The 27,982-nt window shown below is 48.7% G+C and overlaps 1 protein-coding gene across 2 annotated transcripts in view; it reads right to left on the bottom strand.

Moving 5' to 3' along the window:
* NMNAT3 (nicotinamide nucleotide adenylyltransferase 3) overlaps nucleotides 1–21,614 on the bottom strand; it is a 116,427-nt gene extending 94,813 nt beyond the window's left edge. Inside the window, exon 1 of one of the 2 annotated variants that reach the window (XM_081234434.1) lies at nucleotides 21,380–21,614. The gene's annotated coding sequence lies outside the window, so the exon portion shown is untranslated. Of the gene's footprint in view, nucleotides 1–21,023; nucleotides 21,172–21,379 lie in introns of those variants that run through there. The other variant, XM_081234435.1, reaches the window with a different exon arrangement.
* Between the last annotated feature and the right edge of the window lie 6,368 nt (nucleotides 21,615–27,982).

Below are 27,982 nucleotides of genomic sequence, written 5' to 3'. Positions count from 1 at the left end.
GGGGACATCTCACGAGGGGTGTGCCGTGGGGTGCATCATGGGGCTGGGCCCCCTGGGTGTGCTCTGGAGGCTTTGCTGTTGGGGGGTGACGTGGAGGGTGCTTCAGGGTTGCAGCTGGGATGTGCCAACTAAAGAATGTCGCTCGCCACCTGGTTCTACCAGAATGAAGTCCTTAGCCACCGTAGTGGCTGACCTCCAGCACACCCGGGGAGGAGCTCAGGGTGGAGATCAGGAATAAGACACTCCGTGCTCTGGGAAAAGCTTGCAGAACAGGCCTTCAGAGACTTAGATATCTGCAGGAGAAATTTTTAAGAACCCCTGCTGGGCTGCACCCCGCAGGCCTACAAGCCCTGGGCTTGCTCAGCCTCAAGACCAAGGAAGAGCCCGGAGTCGGCGACGGAGACATCAGTGGTTCAGAGGATGGGGGAGCTTACACGTCTGGAGCAGAGAGTCCTGGAGCGACACCGCACCTGCGGGCAGGACGTGGAGGCCGTCTTCGCTCCTGGGGGCGGGGGCAGGTTGCCAGTTATAGGGGAAGTACTTCAGGTCGGCTCATCGGTTACCAGGGAAACCAGCAGAGGGGCACACCCCTCACCACCCCTTTTGATGAGAACAGTCACTAGCTGGGGCGGGGACTCGTACGTAGGAAGGTCAGTCGTGTGCGTAGGGTGTAGGTGAAGCAGGCACTAGTCGAGCACGGGAAGTCTGGAGAGCAAGAGGACAGCCATCTTGAGTGGCCTGACCATACCACCCCAATTTTCGCATCTTTCCATACACAGAAAGGCACTAAAACCATTAACTAAGGTGCCCGATCCTCATGACCGGCAGCAACCTTCCCCTGAGGTGTGTGCTTGATGACACCTACCTTTCACCAAGATCACATATATGCTGACCTCCTCCCTTACCTCTTTGGAACAGATCCTCAGAGCTACTGAGAGGCTGTCCCCCGGGCTACGGTCCTCGGAAGGACACTGAGTAAACTCAACTCACAGCTCTTATGTTGTGCGTTTTGTTCTAAGCCGTCAGATGTCTTGTGGGGTTGTGCTGTGGAGGTAGGTTACCGGTCTGCTGTGGTGTATCATGGGGGTGTGCAGTGGGGGTGCGTGGAGGGCGAGGAGGACCCTGCAGTCCAGAGAGGTGCCTCAGGTCCCCATCACGGCCGTGGGGGACCCCGGACGGCCCGCTACTACCAGGCCTGAAAAGGCCACTCTTGCCCACTGCACCTGCCTGATACCCATGACAGGACGCTCATGCCTCAGCACCCTCACTCTCCCCCAGGGAGACACCGGGGTGGCATGTTCTGGAAGTCTGCCGGCTGGAGGGGCCTGGGAAGCCCCTCTCTTCCTCAGCCACTCACACCTGCCTTTCTGTGACAGGGTCCGGGTGGTCTTTGTGGGTCACATCTGACATCGCCTCTGCACAGCCCCTCCCAGGGGACACCCAGGACACAGCGTAGGTGGAGGAAGGCAGTGCCCTTGGCTTTCTCCTCTTGCAGGGGGCCCAGCACAGGGAGCCACAGGCTTCTCTCCCAGAGCAGCAGCCTCTTTCAAGGGCCCCGCCCCCCCACACCTGGCTCACCCCTCTGACCCTCCGGCTCATCTTCCGAGGGAGCTGCTGGAGTGGCAGATGCTGGAGAGCTCAGGTATGCAGGGAAAGCACTTGTTTGTTGTTTTGAATGTATATGTCAAATTTTCCTCAATCTTCAATAGGAAAGATTTTCAAACATCCTGCCAAGTTGAAAGAATTTAAAAATGAACACCTGGCTATCCCCCACCTAGACTCTACCATTCATATTTTATTATGTTTGTTGTGTAATATATCTATCCCTCCATCCATTCGTCAATCCAGCTTATTTTTTGGATGCCTTTCATAGTAACCTGCAGACAGCAATACCCTTCTCCCTGAATACTTCAGCAAGCATATCACTGACTGGAGCTCTGTATTGGTTTAGCATTCTTTTCCCCAGTTTCTGAACATAGAGTGAAATGCACAAATCTTGAGGGTGCCCTTCAACGAATTTTGACAAATGCACGCACCCATGTAACTCCAACCCCTATCAAGACACAGAACATCCTATTGTCCCAGAAAGTCCTCTCACGCCCCTTCCCACTCAATCTCCCAGTCCCCCTCCCCGCAAGCAACCACTGTTCTAAATTACAGTGTATAGTCTCTGTGTCTGGCTTCCCAGGGTGTGTGTCCATCAGTAGTTCCTCCTTTTCACCGGCACACAGTATTCCATTCTCTGGCTGTACCACAGTTTATCCAGATAACTTTCCCATTGGTGAATTCCTTTTTTAAAAGGAAAGAGTACTGCCTCATCAAGGTGGTTCTGGAATGAAGTCACGCTTGCATTCTAACCTGTCTCTCTTGTGGGGAGAAGACCAAGTGTGCTCAGGGTTAGCACAGCCCTGCCTGACCCATGGGAAGGGATAAAGGGCAGAAATAGTGTATTTCATCACCTTTGTGAAAATCACAGTTCTAGAGTAGAGACTCTCAAAGTGTGATGGGATGCAAGATGATTCTAGGCCAGAACTTTAATATGTTTATTGTTACAAGTATGTCCTATAGCTGGCCTGTGAAACTAGTTTTCCTACAGGAAAGGGATATATAGTTTGCTTTTTTGTGGTTTTTTTTGGCGTCACCTCTTAGCATGTGGGATCTTAGTTCCCCAACCAGGGATCGAACCCGTGCCCCCTGCATTGGAAGCTCGGGGTCTTCACCACTGGACGGCCAGGGAAGTCCCTAGTTTGCTTTTAAAATAGGTTTATTTACATAAAAAACTTTAAAGAAATATTAAACAAATACACAGGGAGTAAAGATAGGGAAAAAAATCATGAGAATTGTATGCAGATGACTGTGGCGTTGGGAAACATTCCCTAGAGCAGTGGTCATGAACCCTGGATGAACATTCAAATCACCTGGAGCTTTAACATCACCCATGCCTGGGTCCTACTTCCAGAGCCTCTCATATAATTGGCCAAGGTGTATCCAGGCGTCAGTAGGTTTAAAAAGCTCCCCAGGTGATTCTAATGTGCAGCTGGGATGACGAGAATGGTTTGGAAAGCCACGGTTCTCCAAGTGTGGCTTCTGGGCTGGCACATATCGCATCACCTGGGCACTTCTTAGGCATGCAAATTCTTAGCCCCGACTCCAGAACTACTGAATCAGAAATTGGGGATGGGGCCCAGCAATCTGGGGCTTCACAAGCCCTCCAGGTGGGCCTGATGCAGCTCAAGTTTGAGAACCCCTTCTCAAGGGGCATGGGCAACAAACCCTAAAAGCAGCCTTCATGGTACCAATCTGGCCAAGGTCAGCTGGCTCTGCCTGAGCCAACCCGTGGGAAGCCCTTCTCCTCCCTGGGACAGAGAGGGTAGGTGGAGACTACCCTCACTACCCCAGGTGGTGAGAATGACCAAGGTGATCACAACCTGGTGTCCACTGTGTCTCAACCTCAATTAATTCAGAAACCAGTAAATCAGCCTTCAGAAAATCCACTGTTGACTACAATTTTATTTTCACCATGATTTTTGATTACCACTGCCCTCCTTCCACTCCATTACCCTTGTTAATGGAGAATTGACTATGCAGTTAAAATGAATGTTTCCTCTACTGACAGAGCTGTACCAGATTCATCTCAGAGTCCCTCGCAGCCCAGAAAATGTGATGAGTCTACGGATGTATCGATCTGATACAATTCATTTCACCCAGAATATACGAAATTACCACTCAGAGGTCACCTATTATGTGTTCCTATGTCCAAAGGCTTACAGGGAAGAAATAGAGTGTTAGTGGAAGAATAACACGGTATTTAGAGAGCTAAACCAGTACTTGGCTGAGTCTGGCCTCTTGACTGGCAGTAACGTCTGTATTAAAAGATGCTCAACACAGTTCTACAGATTTGTCAAAGTCCTTGGAAATATTGAGAAGATAAGAACAAACACTCTGAGGGCTGCTTTTCTTCACCGGCTGGCTTTTTTTTTTTTTTTTTTTTGCGGTACGCGGGCCTCTCACTGTTGTGGCCTCTCCCGTTGCGGAGCACAGGCTCCGGACGCGCAGGCTCAGCGGCCATGGCTCACGGGCCCAGCCGCTCCGCGGCATGCGGGATCCCCCCGGACCGGGGCACGAACCCGTGTCCCCTGCATTGGCAGGCGGACTCTCAACCATTGCGCCACCAGGGAAGCCCCGGCTGGCTATTTTGATAAGGAAAAATGCAAAGAAAGAGGAAGCTAACAGGAGCTCACGGAATCTGATTATCCCTTCCAATGCTAAGTCTGAAAAATGAACTCTCATGTACAACTCAAAAGATTACAGAATTTGCCAAAGAAAACATGCTGGGGGGTCAGCAGTGACAAGTGGAATTTGTCTTAAGTGTACGTACCATGAGAAGATGCTGGACAAAACACCAGGGTCCTTTTCTCTTAGCCTAACACGGCAAAGGCGGAATGCCACCACGAGGGACAAATCAGGCAGCCTTGGGAAGGACGGTCGAACACTGCAGGGACTCTCTCTGTGATCAGGCATCACAAAAGACTAGGCCAGCTGTCTCATAGTTACCTGACTCTGGACTGACTACAAACAGCTCTAGGAGAGCAACCACAACTGGCAGAGCCAGAATCTGGTCCCACTAAGTGACTCCCCCTAGGAGGCCCGCCCCTCCAAGGGCTGCTCCACCCACACCCTACACCCCTCTGCCTCTGCTCCCAAGCTCCGCCCACCACTGCCAGCATTTATCTGGGGGTCTCCAGAGTACAGAGCTGTGTCTAATTCAGCCCAAGACAAAGTACTTCCTGAGGCCTCAGCAAATGACTTAAAAAAAAAAACAAACACATTTTATGATAAAAAATGACATCATACAGAAAAGTAGAGGAAATAATGTAATGGACTGCAACACAGCCGTCTCCAAATGCTCATTAACGTGTTTCCAAGTTTACTCCACCTTTTTTCCACTGGAAGTGTAAGTACGCACATTATAAACAGCATGACATTTCACCTCTGAATACTTTGAAAATAAAGGACACTTTCTAAAGCAAGGCCACTTTCTTACTTATTCATAATACCATCATCACACCTGACAAAATTACCAACAATTAACAAAAATTCCTCAATATCATATAAGACAGGTCCAAATGTCAGCGTATATCTTTTGAGGAAATCAAATATCGATGCAGCTTGGGCAATCCCAGGAGAGACAGAGAAGATGTGAATGCCCCCGCAAGGTCCCCAGGAGGCAAATGTGCTCTCCCCTGTCCCACCTGGGGGCTCCATCATCCCCAGAGGTGCGAGAGGGTGGAGGGGCATTCCCTCAAGTGGGGTCCCCTTCTGGAGATTTGGGGGACCTCGCCCCGCCAGTGCCACCACATCCAAACAGAGCGCCCCCAGGCCCCTCCACTCAGCCGTCTCCCACTCGGTGACCAGTCTTGTCCAGGAGGCTGGATCCGATCACACGAACCCACCTGTAGGCCGAGCTCTGCCAGCGACAAGCTTGCCTTGAGCAGGTCGCCTGAGCTCTGGGAGCCTCCGTGTGCTCCTCTGTAATGTGGGAGACAAGGCCAGCCTCAGAGAACAGGCATGAAGACTGAAGGAGAGTGACACAGGCTCTGTCGTGGAGCGCCTAGCACCCTGCCTGGGCAGTAACGAGCTCGCTGAAGTTCTGCTGCTGCCATGGGGGTGGCAGTGACCCCCTTTAAGGCCACAAGCGCAGCTGAAGGCATGAGATTGAGCAAGGGCCAGGCAGAGAGAGGCCCGCACCCTGCAGATCTCTAAGGCAGGGCTTGCCTGATGCAAGAGGTCCTCGGGCGGGCCCTTCCCAGCTCCCGTGTCCTCCATGCAGGACGGTGCTGCCAGAAGGAAGTGCTGACGAGTAGGGGGAGGAAGGCCACTGGACCATCAGAGCAGAAGCGTTCCCTGCACGGGGCCTCTGGCTGCCCACCTGGGCCATCTGGTGTCTCCTACTGGCCACCCGCTAGCCCTGAACCTCACCTCAAGGCACCAACCCTGGCTCTTCAAAACCACCTGCCATCAGCTCCTCCTCCTTTACTCTGTGTTAATGACAAACACTGTCCACCACCACCGCTGCCCACCATCAACACTACTGTTTATTAAGCATCTGCTACATTCCAGGAGTTTGCTGTGTAATTTTTGGACAATATCTCCCTGACTCCACACTCCAGTGTTTCAAGAAAGACATGATTACCCCGCTTTACTCAGTGACTTAAAACAATATACATTTTTTTATCTCACACTTCTGGAGGTCAAACGTCCAAAAGAGGTCTCACGCGATTAAAACCAAGGTGTCAAAGGGCCGCATTCCTTTCTGGAGGCTCTAAGGGAGAATCCATTTCTGGCCTTTTCCAGCTTCCAGAGGCCTCCCTATTCCTTGGCCCATGCCCCGTTCCATCTTCCCAGCCAGCGGTGGCCGGCCCAGGCTTTCTCACACTGTATCACTCTGACTGCCTCTCCAGCCTTCCTCTTTCATTTGTAAGGACTCTTGTGATTACATCGAGCCCATCTGGATGATCCAAGATACTTTCAGAGTCAGCTGACTAGCAACCTTAATTCCATCTGCAACCTTAATTCCCTCATTGCCATGTAACCAAACCTGTTCACAGGTTCCAGGGGTTGGGATGTGGGCCATTATTCTGTCCACCAGAGAGAGACTGAAACTCAGAGAGGCAATGGGGCTTCCTCAAGGTCACACAGCTATTCAGTGGTCCCAGGCTCAGGTGTCAGATTATGGGGACTCCAATCGAGCTCCGCTCCTGCTCCTTCACTTTGTGACCCTGGGAGAGTCACTCAACCCTTCCGGCCTCAGTTTCCTCACTGACAAAATGAAAAGGCTCTCTAAGCACTCTAAAGTATCTCCTAGCAGCCAGTCTGTGACGGTCTGAAGATCCTGACCTTCTCCTAATAACACATGTGAGAAAGCCCAGGACCCCATGAAACACTCACCTCGTCTTGTCCACCGTAACAGAGGCTCCAGTACTGACCATTAGAGGGAGCCAGCATGGACTTCCTTCTTTCCCCTACATGGAATATTCCAAGCCTTTTGTCCTGGGAACCATGGAGATATGGACTTACGGACACCTGACTGCCTTACCCCCGTGCCCCTCCCCGCACACCACACAAATCTTAAGTCGACTATTATGTGTTTTCCTTCCAATCCCCAGCTTAGAGGAGAGAGTAAGGATTAAGGTTTCTTTCCACAATGAAAAGAAAATGAGAGAGTGAGAAAATCAGACAGTAAACATACAGGGATGCTCAGGCTTTTTTGTTGAGAGTTCCCAAACCAAGGCAGAAGAAAGCTCCTCTTCTTTTCTTTTTTATAATGCACTTTAAAAAAAAGCACTTTTTTTTTTTTTTTGCGGTACGCGGGCCTCTCGCTGTTGTGGCCTCTCCCGTTGCGGAGCACAGGCTCCGGACGAGCAGGCCCAGCGGCCATGGCTCACGGGCCCAGCCGCTCCACGGCATGCGGGATCCTCCCGGACCGGGGCACGAAACCGTGTCCCCTGCATCGGCAGGCGGACTCTCAACCACTGCACCACCAGGGAAGCCCCCAAAAAAGCACTTTTTATTACAGAAAATTTCAAACATATACAAAAATAGAGAGATGAGCACAGATTTTTTTTAACTCACTCCCAGGCCTACCACCTCCAATTCAGGTAGTCCTCCCAGTCCGAAATCTGAACTTTGCATCACCATCTGCAGTGGGCCACTCCATGTGCTGGTCCTGCGTCCCTTTGTTTTAGAAACTGCTCTGCTACCACTCCGTATGATTCTGGAAGGTCTGTCAATCAAGATGGCCAGAAAACCTTAACTATAGGACAAATCAGAGCCCCTTTTCAATATGAACACTGGACAAAAGAGTATCTTCTTCTGAAATCAGGAGCTGTAAACTCCACATAAGCCTGGAGCTGCCATTCTCCCTACCTTAGAGAGTGAAGCCAACACAGTGGTGTTCACAGTGGAACTGCTGAAAGCTAGAGAAGGTGTACTTCCTGGTGCCATGATCTGAGCACCTGGATCCAGCTGTGCCTGATACCCCGAAACTTTTTTATTCTAATAGCCATATTCCCAGTTTTGCCTGACTTAGTTTGAGTGAGGTTTCTATTCCTTGTAACAGAATCTTGAACAGCCCCAGAAAGCCTTCTTTAAAACAACTAGCATAACTGTCCATTTTTCCTGTGGGAGTTAGAGATTAGCCTCCTTAATTTAACAAAAACAATCTATACTCCTTAGGGAGTACATTTCCTAGCAGAGAAGAGTGAAAATATGTGACTTAAGGTTACTTCCTCAAGCAGGAAAGGACAAGCCGTCAGAGAGTGGTCCTGGGTTGAACAGGGAGACTGCACAAAAACTGACCTTTGGGCCCAAGCCTCCTGGGGTACAGCCATGAAGCTAGGCAGGATAGGGTGGGACCAGGTTCCAGTTTCAGTGACTGAGGGAGGACCCACTTAGGCCTCAAGGGGTACCTGTCACTAAGAGATAAGGCTCCAAATGAAATTAGAGGAGGTGGATCACAGGCCACCCAGAAACCTGTCCTCAGTCACCTTTCCCTACTCTTCCTCCTTCCCCGTCCTCGCCACAGGCCTCCTCTGCACACTGTGGACACAGGGCTCCCTGTGCCAGGCAGTGTGGAAATGAGCTACAACGGCTACGGCCCATGACCCGTGGGAGCCCACAGTCCAGTGAGAGGAGGCAGGTAAGTGCATGATGGAAGGAGCTGCAAGGCATTATGGGAAGAGGATGCACGTAACAGGCTGGGGCCCTTGAGGAAGATTTTCTAGTTTATTGTCTCACATGAAGGATGGCATATGTACGTTACGCACTGCGGTAGCATCTGTCATAGAGAAAGACTGCGAACAGCCCGGGGCCCACCCACAGAGAACTGGTTGAGTAAACTGGGGTAAAGCCGCTCAGTGGAATACTGTGCGTCTGTGAGGGAGGGAGACGGAGAGGGAGGGAGAGAGGAAAGGAGAGAACACTTTAGGGACTGATATGGAAATCTCTCCCAGACATATTGTTAAGCAAAGAAAAAAAGCAAAATGCAAAATGGTGAGTATAGAATACTGTGTTTTGTATAAGGGTGAAATATAAAAAAGACCTATAAACTCTCAAAGAATTATAAAGAAACATAACAGTGGCTGTCTATGGGGAGGTAAGGGTATGGGATATGGGGTGAGAAAGCCCATTTTCATTAAATACATTTACATTTATATTTTTTTAACTTTCCAATCATGTAAATATGTTACCTATTCCAAAAAATTTTAAATAAAAGGTAAAGCTTCTGTGGCATTTAGGGTAGTTCTCAAAGGGATAGTTAGACACGTTTGGGGAGTGTGGCTTAGGTGCATTTCCAACACAGCTACAACGTGATGCTGACGTGCCTTCTGTTGAGAAGCAGGTCTATGTCCTGTCCCTCTGTAGCTGGGCAGGCAGGTAAATATGGCAGAAATGACACTCTGAGACATCTGAGGGTGTGCCATGAGAGGTGACGGAACTTCCACCTGGTCCTCTTGGGATGCCTGTTCTAAGAACCCAGCTGTCCTTCAGGGAGGAACCGAGGCCAGCAGCTCAGCCCGGCCCAGGTCCCAGCCACTAGGCCCTGAGTGAGGGGGGGCACTGAGATGGCCAACTAACTGCCACTAGATGAGAGCCCCAGGGTGGGACCTGCTTCACTGAGTCCAGTCAACCCCCAGAACTGTAGAGACAAGAACCAAATAACTGTTTTCTTTCAATCCCTTAAGTTTTGAGGAGCAGTTCTTGGTTTGTGCCTCTGTCTTACACTTGATTTTCCAAGAAGGAAGCTTTCTGACACACTCAGAACAGTTTACCTATAAGCCCAAGGGGGTAGCAGAAACCACCCTGGGGGCAAGTATTTAGTTGGCCCTATGAAAGCAGGAATAGTCTAAACAAATGAAACATATGACTCTGGATGCCCACGGGGACCACAAGGGGCACCATTCAGCAGGCTGCTGGGTACCAAGGTCTGGGCTCCAGAGAGGGGATGGGATGGAGCTGAGGATGCCGGAGGCGTCTAGGTAAAGGTGGTCATTAAAAACCGGGGCTGGGAATGAAATCACCCAGGTGGAGTGCACAAACAAGAGAAGAAGACCCCTGGGGATGCCCCACTGAAAATGCCAGCAGAGGACAAGGAGCAGGTAGAAGTCAGAGAATCATCATCAGGGAAGAAGGAGGAAAATGCAAGAAAGAAGAGTTCAAGGGCTGGGCATGGTCCGAGGTGTCAAATGTTACACCGAAGATACAGAGAGAGCTCTGGAAGATTTGGCAATGCAGAGGTCGCTGCTGACCTCTCTATAGGAGAATAGTCTTCCTGAAGTGGTGGGGAAAAAAGGAAAATCTCAATGCATTCCTATCAATATAAATCACTGCAACCAAACTTGATGAGACCAAACAGCAAATAATTTGGGGCTCCCTGCTTTATCTTCTGAGCAACATTAGAGGGGAAAAGGCAGAGAGGGAAAAATCAAAATGCATATAATAGAGCGAAACAAGGGAGACAAACATTAACAAATTGAGTAGATACCGTCTGCACAACAAAGAGGCGACTGAAAAGCACAAGGTGAGGAAAAACTACCTCTTGAGTTGTCTTTTTTTTTTTTTTTGAGAGATACTGTGAAAGATTCCTTTGTTTTGTTGACCATGCACAGGAATGGCAAGGCCAAGTAAAAAGGTGTGCAACAGCATGGGGGAGTCCATAGGCTTCACCTAGTCAGCCAGTACTGATGAGCTGGAGTGGCTGCAGGGAATACTTTGTAGAGGAGGATGCAGGCTTGGGTATCAGGGAGTGATGTCTGCTGTGTGCACAGGACACAGGAATAGGGCACTAGCACCAAGCATCCGCCATCCTGGTCTTTACGGAACGCACATTAAACCACACCTTAAAGGGAAATAGCCTCATTTCTCTAAAATGCCGGGATCTTGAATGAATGCCCTTCTATGCAAATACTAAAATGCCCATAACTCAAAGCATATGAGATTTGGCCACTAAATCCCATTGAACTTGCTACATGAACAATCTTAAATCTTCTCTTGGAGTAAGGCCTTCATTTGTAGTGACAAATATGCCAACAGACAATAATAATAGATACATGGAAATGTTTCTAGAATCTGCAATATGCCCCCAAATTTCTGCCATTATTCCTCCTCCATGCATAGAAAAAAACAGGCATATAAAATGGATTGGGACTCAAACTATAGAGTGAATTAAGTTGAAATGTCAGCACAACCATATTATACTCCTCAGTTGTTAACAGATACTTTGATGAAGTGCTTACTAAATATTTAATTGGAGATGGAGTGTTTCTATATAAAGGCAATGACTACAAAACATTTATCACAGTGTCTAAAGCCATACTACAGACATTCTCTCCCATCCTCTGGTATCAGTGTCAGTATGGTGAATCCAGCATTAATATTAAAACACGGCACTGGAGACATAATTATGGGTTGATACAAATGAGGTTCAATGTTTTCTCCCAATGAATTTTTCTTTTAAGGTCATCTTAATGTATTACACTTGAAAAATAACAGAAAAAAAATCGAGCTACAAGAGAGGGGGAAACATTGCCAAAATAAAGATAACTCTTATTACATACTCAGGCCGTCTTTTTTTTTTTTTTTACATCTTTATTGGAGTATAATTGCTTTACAATAGTGTGTTACTTCCTGCTTTATAACAAAGTGAATCAGTTATACATATACATATATTCCCATTTCTCCTCCCTCTTGCGTCTCCCTCCCTCCCACCCTCCCTATCCCACCCCTCTAGGTGGTCACAAAGCACCGAGCTGATCTCCCTGTGCTATGCAGCTGCTTCCCACTATCTATCTACCTTACATTTGGTAGAGTATATATGTCCATGCCTCTCTCTCACTTTGTCACAGCTTTTAAAGTGTTGGGTCTCAGAGTGCATGGCTGCAGAATACTAGCGTTGTGCCACTTAAATCAAATATTGGTAGCCTAGCCCAACTCACAGGGAAAAAAATGGTAATATTCTTCTTATCTAAAGTTTTCTTCCCATGAGTTTTCATAAACTTTGAGGGTTGGCTACTCTTAAGGTAGTCTTCAACTGAGTATAAACAGGTCTGATTCAGCACAGAATTATGGATTTGGTTATTTTCAGTTTAGTGCACTGATCACGGTCATGGTGTTTAGTGAAGAACAGCACAGCAGACGCTGTCCGTGCTCTGCCCTGAGTTCTCAGGACTCATTGTTTTAGAGCAAGCCAGCGGCTTCTGTGAGTCAGCACCTGCATCCCTTTGCCCTCGTGCTTTACCTGGTGACTGGAAGCTGCCGGAAGTCCCAGAGAATTCGCTTCCCCTAAGGAGCCTTGCTCAACCAATGACGGATCGCAAGGGTGTGTATATACCCAGCCGCCAATCCCCAGGAGAGGCCAATTCTGGGATGGGTGCTCTATGCACTGGCTGCCGGAAACTCCCAGCAGGTTTAAACTCCAGTGGTCCACGCTGGTGACCTGCTCGATGGTGCGCCTCTCTGGCTCATTTCCCTACTTCCGTATTTCCCTTCTTTATTTGGGATTTCTTTCCAAATAAACCACACAGACTCAAATCCTTGTCTCAAATGAGGACACGTGCCATGATTTCCCAACGTATGGCCAGCTGAGTATGAGAACTGCTGCTTTAGGACGTACCATTGGCCAAGCACTGGGCCCCTGCCGGCACTGGGCAGCAGAGGATGGAGGGGGACAGGGCCGACACTGGGAGAGCTGGCTTCAAGAACGTAAAGTCCAGGCCCTGAGGTACAGGAGTACCAAGGCCTAAGCAGGACAAGAAGCCAGAGTGATGTAGGGCCGCCCCAGGCAACTGCTGACTTAGGGAGTGAGTGTGTGTTTGGGGCCGGGGGGCAGAGTTTGCTGAAACTTTACCAGTGAAGCCCCCAAAGGATGCAAACCCAACCCCCCCCCCATCCCTACCCCACCACTGGGGACTAGGTGGGGAACAGGGATGAGAGAGACTGGCAGAGGGGTATGAGGCTTGCAGGGCAGGGAGGGGCAGTGGCCTCCTCCAACTTACAAGATGCTGAGACTCTAAGTCTACACAGCCAGAGGGAGCACATCTCCTGGCCACTCAGCCAGTGGACCCAGAGGATGTCCCTCGACCAGAGACACCAAGGCAGGGAGCCAAGCCTGGCCTCCGAAACTGCTGAGTAAAAGATGTAATCAGGATAAGGCCACGAATGCAGTGACCTTAAAATTGCAAACAGCATAAAGATCATTACTGAACTTGGCTCATTTTAGAATTAAAAGAAGATTTTACAGGAGTAATACAACAATATAGAAAGTTTAAAATATGGAAAAAAGTTATCCATTGTTCCACTGTTCAAATGCAATTCTTGTCCCCTTGAGGCAACCCTCATAGACCATTTTCCTGAATACATCTTTCATGTAACAGTATTCTGTTCACTGAGCGGGTAATGACTTCTCTCATTACTAATCTTCCTATTTTTAAATATTCAACCAACCTGGTGTTCTGTAACTTGACTACCCTCCTATACTGGATATTCAAGTCACTTCTAAGTTTTCACCATTATAAATAATGACACATCTTCATACAGTGGCATTTTCCAATTTTCAAATTATTTTCTTAAGACAGAATTCCAGAAGCAAAAGGTAGCAATTCAGTGACATCTGAAACAGGAAGCCCCCCTACTTTTATCATCTACAGTCCTTGGATTAGTCATAAAATATAAACCGGGTAACAGAAACTGGCATCCTCTTTCTCACACACAAAAAATATTAAGACGAGGTTGACCAATAGCATCATAAAAGTTACATAGAAGTGGTGCTGGGAAAACTGGACAGTTACATGTAAAAGAATGAAATTAGAACACTCCCTAACATCATACACAAAAATAAACTCAAAATGGATTAAAGACCTAAATGTAAGACCAGACACTCTAAAACTCTTAGAGGAAAACATAGGAAGAACACTCTTTCACATAAATCACAGCAAGATCTTTTTCGACCCACCTCCTAGAGTAATGGAAATAAAAACAATAATAAACAAATGGGACCTAATGAAACTTCAAAGCTTTTGCACAGCAAAGGAAACTATAAGCAAGACGAAGAGACAACCCTCAGAATGGGAGAAAATACTTGCAAACGAATTAACAGACAAAGGATTAGTCTCCAAAATATATAAACAGCTCATGCAGCTCAATATTAAAAAAACAAACAACCCAATCCAAAAATGGGCAGAAGACCTAAATAAACATTTCTCCAAAGAAGACATACAGATGGCCAAGAAGCACATGAAAAGCTGCTGAACATCACTAATTATTAGAGAAATGCAAATCAAAACTACAATGAGGTATCACCTCACACCGGTCAGAATGGCCATCATCGAAATATCTACAAACAACAAATGCTGGAGAGGGTATGGAGAAAAGGGAACCCTCTTGGACTGTTGGTGGGAATGTAAATTGATACAGCCACTATGGAGAACAGTATGGAGGTTCCTTAAAAAACTAAAAATAGAACTACCATATGACCCAGCAATCCCACTACTGGGCATATACCCTGAGAAAACCATAATTCAAAAAGAGTCATGTACCACAATGTTCACTGAAGCAGTATTTACAATAGCAGGACATGGAAGCAACCTAAGTGTCCATCGACAGACGAATGGATAAAGAAGATGTGGTAATATATACAATGGAATATTACTCAGCCATAAAAAGGAACGAAATTGGGTCATTTGTAGAGACGTGAATGGACCTAGAGAGTGTCATACAGAGTGAAGTCAGAAAGAGAAAAACCAATATCGTATATAATGCATGTATGTGGAATCTAGAAAAATGGTACTGATGAACCGGTTTGCAAGGCAGAGATAGAGACACAGATATAGAGAATAAACGTATGGACACCAAGGAGGGAAAGCGGGGGCGGGGGTGGTGGGATGAATTGGGAGATTGGGATTGACATGTATACACTAATATGTATAAAACAGATAACTAATAAGAACCTGCTGTATTAAAAAAAATTAAATTTAATTTTAAAAAAAGTTACAAAGAAGAAGGCCCGATGGGAGAATTAAAAAGCAAAGCAGTCTTTGATACTAAGTATAGGGTTCGTGCAATAAACACCAATTTCTGATCTTTACAATGAACATTTGAAGGTCAATAATAATTTCAAGTTAGACTCCTACACACTAATTCGTGTAAGAGGCATTCTGTTCTAATGATCAACTGCTCACAGAGAAACTTCTAGCCTTTTAAAGCCTGCTCTTTACCTGGCCTGGTGGGATTCCCTGACACTGACATTCATTCTGTCCCATATGTCACTTACTGGGCCCCAATGCAGCTTCATTGGCATCACTTATTTTCATCATTCCTCCCCCCGGCCCCCCCAATTGCCCACCCTTTTCGGCGAGCAGACTGGCTGAGAGAGAGCAGCTGGTGGCTGTGGTTCGGGGCAACTAGGCTGATCTTGTTGCTCAGCCTTGCTGCACACTCCTGTCTTCCCAGTGCGGTAACTCGGTGGGAAGGACCGGAACCAAGGCGCTAACGCTCACACATCTGCCTTGAATACGTGAACTCTGCAAGTCAAGAGAGTCCCCACACTCCTACCTGGGCTGTGTCCTGCCTCGACAGTTCATTTTTATAACGGGGAGCAAGGGAGGGGGGTGCTGACGGAAGGCGGAAGGCAGGAAGGAAGACTGGCTCTAATCTAAAACCATCTCAGGAGCTCTAAAAAGTTCCAGGCTGGGCTTCCCTGGTGGCGCAGTGGTTGAGAGTCCGCCTGCCGATGCAGGGGACACGGGTTCGTGCCCTGGTCCGGGAAGATCCCACATGCCGCGGAGCGGCTGGGCCCGTGAGCCATGGCCGCTGAGCCTGCGCATCCAGAGCCTGTGCTCCGCAACGGGAGAGGCCACAACAGTGAGAGGCCTGCGTACCGCAAAAAAAAAAAAAAAAAAAAAAAAGTTCCAGGCTAACTGATGGGCACATTTACTCCTTAGAACCCTTTTCATAAACACCTACCCCTTAACGTGCACTTCCTAGAGGCAGTAAATACCGTCACTGTGTGTCAGCCTCACGGAAGGCAGATTTCCAGAGCCACTTCTTTTCTCCATGGCTCAGAGCCACACGATTACAAGCCTATTAGGCCCGTACCCCGAGAATACAGCGGTCAAGCCCAACCCCACCAAGACTGGCGCGGAGGCCTGCTCAATTTCTGCACGGCGATGCGACTTTCCTTCCTTTGCTTCAGGGAAGACGGCAGCCCATCTCTTGTAATAAAGTCTACCTCTGAGACAGGTGGGGATCGAAGACGTATTTTGTCATGTGCGCTGGCCAAATAAATAAAATAACTCTAATAATACTTAGTCATGGAGAGTGAATGCTTCCTGGGGCTGTTTGGGTCATGTCTTATTTAAAACTGGACTTTGAGTATGATTTTCTCTTTGTTCTCAGAGGAACGGACTGGGTTTGCAGGTAGGCGTGGTGTGCCTCTGGAGGACGCTGGCTCCTGGCGAGGGGCCACGCTGGGGTGGCGGGGCTCTGAAGGGGTAGGTCACTGCCAGCTGTTCCGCCCTCCCCCAGCTGCGTGCAGACAGGTGCCCTCCACACACCGGACAACAACAGTCAGCTTTGCCCTTCTTTCTCCTCAAATGACAGGCCTCTAGACGTCATGTCATAAAGTCTATGCCAGAACCTCAGCCTGATGTGCCCAGAGATACCAAAGAAGGAGAAAACAAATAGGCTCTCGGCGGTCCCTGACACTGTGAAGGGAGAGGGCCTCAGTGCCCACCATGCCCGATCCACCTCAGGTGAGCTGGACACCTGTATGTTGCCGCCAGACATGCTGAGAACTAGCACACCCAGTGAGACGACATCCAAGGAGGGGCTCTGTAACTCTAAAGGGTTAAGTAACCTGGAGCATTACCATTATTTTCCCATTTTGAAGCCAAAGCTCAGTGATTTGTAAAGTACACATTCTTAGAAGATTACTTTGGCTGCATAAAATATCGTTTGCCAGAATTCATAGAAAAATACTATCCAACAGTCTTCAAAGGTATATAAATAATTCAGTATAAGCCTCCAACCAACATTTCCGGGCCCCCTCTATCTATATCAATACTGACTAAATCTCTATACCTATCCCACTTTTATGCGTTCTCCTGGCATGCCAGGCTTCTCATTCGTGGCAGTTAATCTGGTTTATAACGATGTTGTGTGTGTGGTCATGTGCTTAATTCTGTCTTTAACAATAATCTGTCTCATGATGTCTTTGGGCCGTATGAGGGTGGAGACTGGGTCACTTTGTCTCAGCATTCTAATCCCCAGGACACTGCCTGAGGATGTATAGAAAGAAGAAAGGGAGAGAAGGAGGGAGGACAATGAGCAAGACATGGTGCTGGGCACCAGGGGTGCTCAACCCAATAGCTGTGCAAGCGCTCACAGCCCACAGAGGAGGTAATGCCAGGGTAGCTGGAAAAGTGATGCCCAGCAGAGGTGCCCAGTGGGACCATGGGAATGCAGGATTGTTTCGGAAAGGCTTCCCTGCAATAGGCTGTGCCCCTGCAGGTGCTGCAGGGGTTCCAGCTTTCGGGGCAGATCCGGCCAGAGACAGGGACAGCAGGAAGGCACGGGGATGCAGATCAGACCTTTACTGGGCGGGAGGCCAGACCCAGAGATGGCACTCCTGGGTGGAAAGGGCAGACAGCCCTGACTTCTAGAAGACGCTGCCACCTTCATCCAAGGCGTTTTCACCCCCCTCCCAAACCCATCACTGAGAACCTGTGATTTCCCCAGAGTTGATTTCCCCAGATTCACACTAGCCACAGAACGTCTTTCTATTCCTAGTTCCAAGATTGGTGCTGTGGGTCTATGTGTACATGAGAGAGACAATGATGAGGGAATCACAAGTCCACTGTGGTTTGTTAAACACACCGTGCAGAACCACACAGCTAAAACGGTGGGGCAGGAGCTTCCGTCCTGAGGCCTGCCCTGCAAAACGGGATCTGTCTGTCTTTACCAGGGAACTATGATAAATGAGCAAAGACAGACACTGGTCAGGATGAGCCACTTTATTTAAAAGCTTCGACAGCCCAAAGTGGTTTAACATAGATGCACGGAAGATTTATCTAGATGATAAAATACCTGAACTTGAAAGACCCATAAATTATAACTTTGCAGTTTTTTTCCTTTTAAGATGTCACATAGTCAAGTGCTTTAAGTAATGCATGAAGTGCACATAAAGCTGTCTGGTTAGCGTCTGCAGAGAACCTCTGCTTCCAGATGGGACAGGGTTCAGGATCGACGCCACCCATCTGTGTCTGTGGCCTTCCGTTTCCTCATCACAGTGGACAGCACTGGGAGGATTAACCAATATAATAATAATAACAGCAGCTGTTATTGACTGAGTACTTCCCAGACCTTGAGCTGTGCATTGAGGCCGGCACACCACACACTTATATATGAGCATCACTGACTGCTCGCAACAGCCCTACAAATGAGTCCCATGTTACAGATGCAAAATTGTACTTCAGAGAGCTTCTGTCATGCATGTGAGGTCACACCGGCAATGTCATCTGACTCCAAAGCTGCAGTGTTCACCACTAAGCTGCAACATACATGAAAATGCTTGGCCCTTAGCAAGGGCCTAAAAACGTTAGTTCTCTCTCCCTATCTTCATATTCCCTTCTTTTTTTGTTTTGTTTTGTTTTGTTTTGTTAGAGGTACGCGGGCCTCTCACTGCTGTGGCCTCTCCCGTTGCGGAGCACAGGCTCCGGACGCGCAGGCTCAGCGGCCATGGCTCACGGGCCCAGCCGCTCTGCGGCATGTGGGGTCTTCCCAGACCGGGGCATGAACCCACGTCCCCTGCATCGGCAGGCTGACTCTCAACCACTGCGCCACCAGGGAGGCCCCATACTCCCTTCTTTTAACAGCACACTTGCACATTGAGAAATTTGATCTGTGGGTTTAGGTTCCTTTGTTCATTCGTTCATTCATTCATTCATTCATGCATTCATTATGGGCCCAGTATTCTGCTGGGTACAGGGCTTACAGAATTGGATTCCACGGCTCCTGGACCGGCCTCAGGCAATTACCATATCCATAGGAGGGCAGGGGTCAGCATGGGGCAGGGGTCAGCATGGCGCAGGGGCAGCTCCTCACCGGGGACCCACACCCAGCTGTGGGCTAGGAACCACCCAAACAAGACAGTGTTGGATCTTTTTCAACCCTCGTTTTTCCCCCACGCTTTTGCTGTGTTTTCTTTGGCCTGAGTCTTCAGGCCTTCTGACAGCCTGGCTGCCCAAGAGGCCCTTTATCACCCAGAACAGGGCTTTTTCCTGCCAGGGCTGATGCTTTCCGGTAAAACCACTGCAACAGATAACACAACTCCCCCACTAATCACCCTGCCCAGTTCCTCAGAACCAACCTCTCACCCCCACCTCCTATCTTCTGCCTGCCTTGTTTCACCAATTTTTACCCAGAATAAGGAATAATAACAATAGCAACAGCAGCAGTAACTTCTACATGTCAGGCACTGCTCTGTGTATTTTAGGTACATTAACTCATGAAATCCCCCTCTTAGGTAGGCACTATTATTACTCCTATTTTAGTTCATTTAGGGGAAGAGGGAGGGAGGTTACTTTTCTTCAGGGCCAACTAGATGCCAAGCACTGTCTTAAGCTTGCACAATCAGATAAGTGACCTGCCCAGGGGCAGGCACAGAGCTGGGAAGTAACAAATAAGAACCTGAACCCAGGTCTGTGACTGCCTAACCCAGCGCTCTCCTTTGGCTCTCCACAGGTGGCATTGCCACGGTCTGTGAGGGGAAACAGAGTGGCTGCACAAAGCCTGCCCTCTCCCCCTCTTCCCCCAGCACCCTTCTGTTAACACCTGTCCTCTGCTTTTTCTTTTTTTTTTTTTTACCCCTACTCACAAACGGTGCCAGACTCTTCTCTCAACTGTGTTCTCCACTCTCTGGGCCTCCCGGCCTGTTTTCATGGAGCAAATCCGCAGTCTCCACCAAGAGTATAAACCGAGACAAAGAAGGAATTGGCATCATCCAAGACAATAAAATATACCAAGCAGTCACCAGCCAGGTGTTTTCTGAAGCTTCCAAACCTCTCCTAAATCCCTGGGGGTCCTCAGCAAGGGACCAGTAGGGTTGCTGCCCCTTGGGAGTTTACTGGCCAGTTTTGGGGGGTGATGCCACCAATGAAAATAAGGAAGTAACATGCTCAGCGGAGGACTGTGAGCCTTATGTTCTCAGGGGATTCATGGTGTCGGCACTTACAGGTGAGCCTTTCTGGGAAATGTATATCTGGCCCTGACGGAAGCAGGAGGCTTTCTCTGGCAAGGCCATTGGATCAGGCTCTCTCCTCTGGGCTCCAGAGCACCACGGCTGGGACTACCAGTGTACTTCCCCTGGCCCACCCTGCATGAGCTCCATGAGGGCAAGGCCAGTGTAAAGTGGGCACCAGTTACATATTTTAAGAATGAATGACTAAAGCAGGCATCATTTTAGAGAACAAGCTGTTTGAGAGATTCTACTCGGACAAGGAGACAGGACTCCAGGAGAGGGGAAGTGAGTGCCCAGAGGCAGCACAGTGCATTCGGCCCAGATGAACACCCTGCTCCACCCACAGAAATCTTCCACTTCACTTCACTTACTGCACGCTTGGGACACCACTAAGTCATTTACATGCAAAGTCTCAATCGTCAATGGGGAGGAACAGTCCCATTTTGCAGAGGAGGAAGTTAGGCAACTTGCTTTGCTCCCCGCTCTCAGTGGGCAGGACCTTCCTTTTCTCAAACAAGCCACACTCTCTCCCAACAAGTGTGTTTGCTCCGTTGTTCTCCACCTTGGGACCCTGCCATTCATAATGAAGTGTGAGCTCCAGCATCCTTTATAGATGGGGACCACCAGCTAAAGGCTCTCCCAGCACCCTGCACTTCCTACCTTCACAGATCTTTCAGTTTTAACTTTTACACTCACGTGTGGAGATTACTTATTTGCTGTGGGTCTCTCTTACCAGACTGCGAGCTCCACGGGGGGTGGGCACTACGTTCGTTGGACCGCACTGTACCCCCCAGCACTGAGCCCAGTGGCGGGCACTCAATGGATCCTTATTTGCATTTGTTGAGGGCTCGAGTGCTGAAGATGGGCTCGGGTCTGAGCCACAGGGGTGCTGCGGTTACGTCGATAACGCTTTGGCGAGAATGGGTGGCGCCGGCTGTAGACAGGAGGCGTTCCGGGGTTCATCCGACCCAGACGGGCTACCGGGCTCCGCACCCCGCCGCCACCTGTCGCCCCGGCGCGGGCCAGGTCTCGGCGGGCGCCCAGCAGGGCAAAGGCGGGCTGAACGGGCCCGGCCTTGGTTGCGCTTACCTGCGCGTCGCGCGGCTCCGCAGAGACACTCGGCGAGCCTCTGGGGACTTCAGGGGACTGGAGGCCCGGCGGCGCCGAACCGGGGCTCTTCGCCCGCGCGCGGCCCCGCACCCAAGGCCGGGTGAGGACCGCTCCAGGCCTCCGCACGCACCGCCCTTTACGGTGGGGCAGCCGGTCACCTGCCCTTCCCACCCCCGCGCTGGGGAGAGGGCCTAAGGCGAACTGGACCCGCCGCTTCAAGGGCTTCCCGAGGTGGGCGGAGTCAGAGAGAAACCGCGGCGCCCGACTTCCTCCCCAGGGGCGGGCCCTAAAGAGACTCCGTCCCACGCCCCGCCCCTTTGGGCCAAGCCCCGCCCACTGCCCCCACCCCCGTCTCTGCTCCCACTCCCTGGCTTGTGTGCGCCTTTGCATTTTATTTTTTTGTTTTGCGTTCCGTTTTATTTCTTCTTCTTATTATTATTATTTTTGCGATACGCGGGCCCCTCACCGTTGCGGCCTCTCCCGTTGCGGAGCACAGGCTCCGGACGTGCAGGCTCAGCGGCCATGGCTCACGGGCCCAGCCGCTCCGTGGCATGTGGGATCTTCCCGGACTGGGGCACGAACCCACGTCCCCCGCATCGGCAGGCGGACTCTCAACCACTGCGCCACCCGGGAAGCCCTATTTTTATTTTTTACTTTCTTTCTTTAAAGATCAAATTTAAAAATATAAGTAATGCATGAGCACTTTTTACAAAATAAAAGTACCTGCATGTTCTTATAATGGAAGCAGCAGAGCCCTCTCCCTTGCACCCCACCACGCAGTCCTTTATAGCACTTAACTCTGTTGAGTTCTGCTAGTGGTTACCCGCTTGTCGCTAAAAAATAAGCTTATGCAGAGGTTTCTTGAGTTATCTGTTGACTTTCTGCCATGTTGGATGAGGATTTGCTCTCTTCCTGCGCCCCTGCCTTCCCTCTCCTGACAAGTTTACACCTCTGTCCTCAAGTCCTGCCCTGGTGAGAGCTCTGAGACCTCAAACCAGGAGTGGGTGAAGGCTTTCTGGAGCCTGAAGCCTATACAATTGTGCGGGGAGGGGAGTAGGAGGACTGTTTTAGAAAGCCCTACAGAATCAAGCCTTGCAAATGAAAATTTATTTAGAATGGGAAAAAGCAATCACAACAAAATGCTGGGGCCTTGGAGATTCAGGTCCGTATCCTCTGAGATCTTCCCAGGTAATTTATTTCCTGAATTTGGTTCCCCAGTGTGGCCTGGCCTCCTCTGCCCACCCAGAACCCTCCATAACTCCCAGTCCTTACAGGGTCGGTGAAGGTCCAGATGCATCCGTTTCTGCCAATAGGATTTCCTAATGGAGTGAACTGAAGTGTGCAAAAAAAAGAGATATCAAGGGTGATGCCAAGGTTTTGTGACTGCTGCACACCTCATTCCCAGCTTTTCCTAGCATCCGTGACAGGTTCTTAGTACGGAGTGTTTTGTAAAGCTGGCTCTGGGCCCCTGCCGGATCACCAGATTCTCACAGTGCTCCCATGACGTTGGCTGGACAGGCACACCGTCTCTACTTTTAGGAGGGCCCTTCCTTGTCCCCTCCCGAATCAGCACAGGGGACACACAGCTAGCACCCACTAAGTGCACAGGTGAAGGGGCTGGTCCACCTCTGCTTACTCAGACTGCAGAAGCGGTGTCCACACCCTCCCTGACACCCGTTCTCTCCTGAGAGTTCAGTCCTTCCCCTGCCTCCGCTCTGCCTTGCGTTTCTCCTGCTTCCTCTCCTCCCTCCCTCATCCAGCTCCCAAGAATCAGAAGTGACTCCCTTACAGTGTGAAATGTGCCTCAACAAGGTGACCTTGGGCAAAGTCCCTTTACCTCTTCGAAGCCTCAGGATCCTTCTGCGAAATTGGAGGTAACAACTTTTGGGAGAGGATTAAGTGGCTTCATAGGTATATGCGTGAGGATTTTTTTTTCCTTTTTTACAGCCCTATTTTTTTTTTAACAACTCAGAAATGTTAAACAGTGGTCAAATTTATTGCTCTTTTCTTATTATTGCTTCTGGGTTTTGTGTCATACTTAGAAAGGCCATTCCTACTCTGAGATTCTAAAAAATTCATGGATAATGATCTTTGGATGGTCTCTTATTGATAACACGGTTTGTCTCCCAGCAGGGTGGGAGGCTTGTGAGAAAGGTTAGGGACTTAAAATCTGTGTGTAGCATTGGTACCACAGGTTGGGTTCAAATCAAGGGCTAAATAATTCTGAGTCAAGGCCCTGACCCAGGGAAGGAGAGGCTGGACACAGAGAGCAAGAGGGGGATGGGCAATGACTTCTCCATGCAAGGGGTGCTTCTTTCCCTGGGGTAGTGAAGATTAAGGCTTGGTTTAGAAGGAAGCCTAGCTTCCCAGGTGTGAAGTAGTGCCTCCTAGTGGTGGGAGGTAAGAACCTCACATAATAACCATAATTACTTCACTTACCCCAAATCAAGGAGGGGCAAAAGGCTGTGGATGAGAAATCCATTCGGGGGAGACAACTAGCTCCTAATACTCTAGATAAGGGACTATCTACATGAGAGTCATGCCCTTTGCTTGAGGGCACACAGGGCTACTGGATCATGGGTATAACAGGGATAATATTTTTTTTACCTTTTTTATATGGGTAAGTTTTATTTCTCCTGAATCCTATCTGCCATTAGAGTCAAGGAAGTGACCAGCAAGGAGGAGGATTTTACATCTCAGTTTGTGTCCCTTACAAGCAGAGCCTGAGACAAGGATTCAAGTGCAAGTGTTTTATTTGGGAGTCCAATGAAAGATGCATTACTAAGGCAGCCACTGTTACAAATAATTGGAACTTGATCCTGCAGGCAAATTCTAGAAAGCAAAGAACATGTAAAGAACGTGGCTCAGAATTATCCAACCCAAGAAAGAGCTGAAGGAGGGAGGTCTCTAAAGGAAAAAACCTGGAACTGACAGGTTAGCTCATTTTGAACATTTTACAAATTAGTTCTAGGCATATAAATGAGGTTACCAAATGAGATGAAGCTATAACTATTCTGCAGCTTCCTCTGTCACCTAATGGTGTCCTGATGAAGCACTTTCTGCATACTGTCTCAGGCCTACAGGTATGACCTGAGGACATTCTGGAAGACTTGCTTTTGGACAGATCATGATGGGACTGCAGGCTGGGTCAGCCTCTGTGGTTGGATGAGACCATAACCTTGCCTTCTGAGCTCTCAGAAAGGTCAAGTTTTGGCTGGTGAAAGTAAAATGTAAAAAAAGGAGACTGGTGGACTTTTAAAACGATCAGAGAGGGCAACCTTTCCAATCCCTTTAAGGACTTCAAAAGGTGGATGTTTTCTCATAGACAATGAACAGATAATGCCGATGTGAAGTCTTTCTTACTTGGCCGTTGAAGCAGGCCTCCACGAGAAACCACCATTTGGTCAACCTGGCTCCACTGGCCATAGTTACTACTGAGCTAAAGTGATCCTTTTGAAATATGAATCAGTCCACAGTACTCCCCTGCTCAGAAGTCCTCATCCGCTTCCACCACAATTAGCATAAAACACCAAGTTCTCCCCAATGGCCTCCAAGGCCCTCACAAGATCTGCTGTGACAAGCTCTCCCTGACATTGTCTTCTGACAGTGACCACTCCTCACCCCCAGTCTCCTTGGCTCTGCTGCTGTCCCTTGAACACACTGGGCCTGTTTGCACCACAGAGCCACTGCACTGATGTTCTCGCTGACAGAAATGGTATACTCCCCCAACTCCCAAGGTAATTTGCCCAATTCCTTAGCTTTCTAACAGGCCACCTACCTCAGACATAAACAACTAGCACTCCCATACCACCCTGTTCATAGCACTTATTATCTGTCATTGGAATCTTTATCTCTTTCTTATGCGTCTCCCTCACTTAAGTGAAAGGTCCCCAAAGGGCTGAGTCTTTATATATTTCGTTGCTTGATATATCCCCACATTTTTTTTTTCTTTTGGCTGTACCATGTGGTATGCAGGATCTTAGTTACCCGACCAGGGATGGAACCCATGCCCCCTGCAGTGGAAGCAGCACGGAGTCCCAACCACTGGACTGTCAAGGAATACCCTATGCCCACGTTTAGAACAGTGCCTAGCACTTAGTAGGTAGTCAAGAAATATTTGTCAAATAAATGAATGCATTGAACCAATGAAAAATAGAAACAAAGTCAGTAACATACAGTTTGAAAATATTTTAGAATGCAGACTTTCAACTCATCCAGATTGGATTCCTCTCAAGTTGGGAAGAATTGTGGAAGCAGAGAGAGAAAAAATAAAATAAAATGAAGTGGTTGAGATGCATTATATAATCTGATTCATAATTACAGATGAGTATTAGACTGAGAACTTTGGCTCTTTTACATTTCACCCAATCCTGTGTTAAATATTTACGCAAAGGTTAGCTTGAAAGGCTACACGCTCATTTAAAAGTACTAAGAAGAAAAAAGTTTCCCCTGGTTATTTTAATAATTCAGAATGGTGTTCTGTGGCTTCTGCTGGCATCTGAGGGCCCAAGATGGTAACTGCTTACCTGGAAATAGAGGCCTTGATCAAATATTTAAGATCTCACTAATTTTTATTTTCTGCCAATTTTGTATTCCTGCTTCCCACTTTTTTTTTTTTTTTTTTTTTTTTACCCATTTTGCAGCCACACAATTCACACAGAAATGTTTCATGGATTATTAAATGCAGCTAAGCAATGAGCTTTTGCTAGAACATAAGGCCAAACTCGGGCCACTGTTCTAACAAAGTAATTTTTCCTTGAGTGTATGGACTGCGATTTTACAGAGTCCTCTGTCGTATATTCTGAAGTTTTGTAAGGCAGATGCATGTCTGCTGCAGAAAGGACTTTAAGGTGCAAACAAAGACTCCCTGAAAAACAGGTTTTACAGTGGTGCAATGAAGCAGTCTTGGAATCAAGAACAGTTGAAACCATAGAATTGATAAGTGGGTCCTTGACAACATGGCAAGATGATACCAAATGGTGCCTGTTTGCTAATGAAAACATTGCACACTGGTGCCACTAGCAGTGGAGTGGTTTTGGCGAGCACCTACCTAGGCTTAATTGTCTAAGGAATGTTCCAGTTGCAGCACCTCAGTGCTGTAAATTAGCTTTCCTGATGGAGCTTTTATATTCTACCCTTGTTGCTAAAACTCTAATCCTGCTGTCCATCGGGGCCCACTTGGTACAAAGCAGGCCTTCTGAAAGAGGTCAAAGTCATAATGCATCGTTCACGTCGGAAAGCACTTTAATAATGACCCATTGTTTTTTCTTTCTTTTTTTTTTTTTTTGCGGTACGCAGGCCTCTCACTGTTGTGGCCTCTCCCGTTGCGGAGCACAGGCTCCGGACACGCAGGCTCAGCAGCCATGGCTCACGGGCCCAGCTGCTCCGTGGCATGTGGGATCTTCCTGGACCGGGGCACAGACCCGTGTCCCCTGCATTGGCAAGCGGACTCTCAACCACTGCACCACCAGGGAAGCCCCCTGTGGGTAAATCTTTGTCCTCATTTGACTGGCCCTGTGTGCTGCCTTTGATAATATTCACCGCTGCCTTTGTAGAAACTTCTCCTTTGGCTCTGCAAGCTCACGTTCTCCTGGATCTCTTCTTACCTCTTGGACGGTGCATCCTGCCTTGCCAGGCCTACTGATCAAGGCATCAGATCATACCCTAGCTGGGAGGACACTCTGCCTCTCCCTAGAAATTGAATAGCGAGCAGAGAAACTAAGACAACTAAAAATGGTGGCATTCTTCCATTTCCACAGCAGTGCCCTGGTGGAATTGCTGAAGAGCTCCTGCTATATGGGGCCCTAGAGTCGCCAGGTTTCTTTCTGCCTCCTGCCTGGCTCGTTAGCTCTCTTGTGGCCTCCCTGCAAATCCTTTACATTATCCAGTGTCAATTTCTGTTGCTGGCAGCCAAAGAGGCCTGAGTGATACCTGTTCTTGCTCTGATTTCTAAACACATGTGTGCAGAACAGGCCATGGGCCCTGGTTTGTACCTGTGTCCTCAGGAAGCTTGCTCTTTAAGGCTCAGATCAAATATTCCTCCTCCTCCAGGCAGCCCTCCATGATCCATGTCCTGGCAGTCAAACCATGTTGCTCTTTCCACTTTACTGCCTCGGTAAGGCCGTGACCTCCAGTGGTCCCCGAGAGCCTGGAGTGCTCTGTGGCCCTTTCACAGTCAACACTAACACTCACATTCAGAGTAGTCTGTCCAGTGCCAGTCTGCCCAGCTGGTCTGTAGGGCCACAGGGCTAAGTCCTGGCCTTCCCCAGTAACCTAGTGTCTCCTAAATGGTGACAGCTTTAGAAAGAGATGACAGGGCTCTTTATGGAGTGTCAACTCTCAACTTTGATCTGTCTTCTGAGAAGGAGCTGGCAAGAAACACTGCGCGGTCTCAGACCACAGAGCTCCTGGTGTGAGAGGAACCCGTGCTCTCTTTCCTCCCTTCCATGTTTCTTCTTCTGTGCCAGTGTGGTTTTCCACAAAGCAGACACCGAGATGGAGTTAAAGGTGCAAACGTTTTACAGGAGAATGACACCTGTGAAAGAGAAGAGGCAGGAGGTGGATGGGCAGGGGCAGCCGGCA

This window comes from Mesoplodon bidens, assembly GCF_964165515.1.
Source record: "Mesoplodon bidens genome assembly, chromosome: 5".
NCBI classification, from domain to species: domain Eukaryota; kingdom Metazoa; phylum Chordata; class Mammalia; order Artiodactyla; family Ziphiidae; genus Mesoplodon; species Mesoplodon bidens.
Note: the sequence above shows the minus strand (reverse complement) of the source record. Positions and strands in the feature narration are given on the sequence as shown.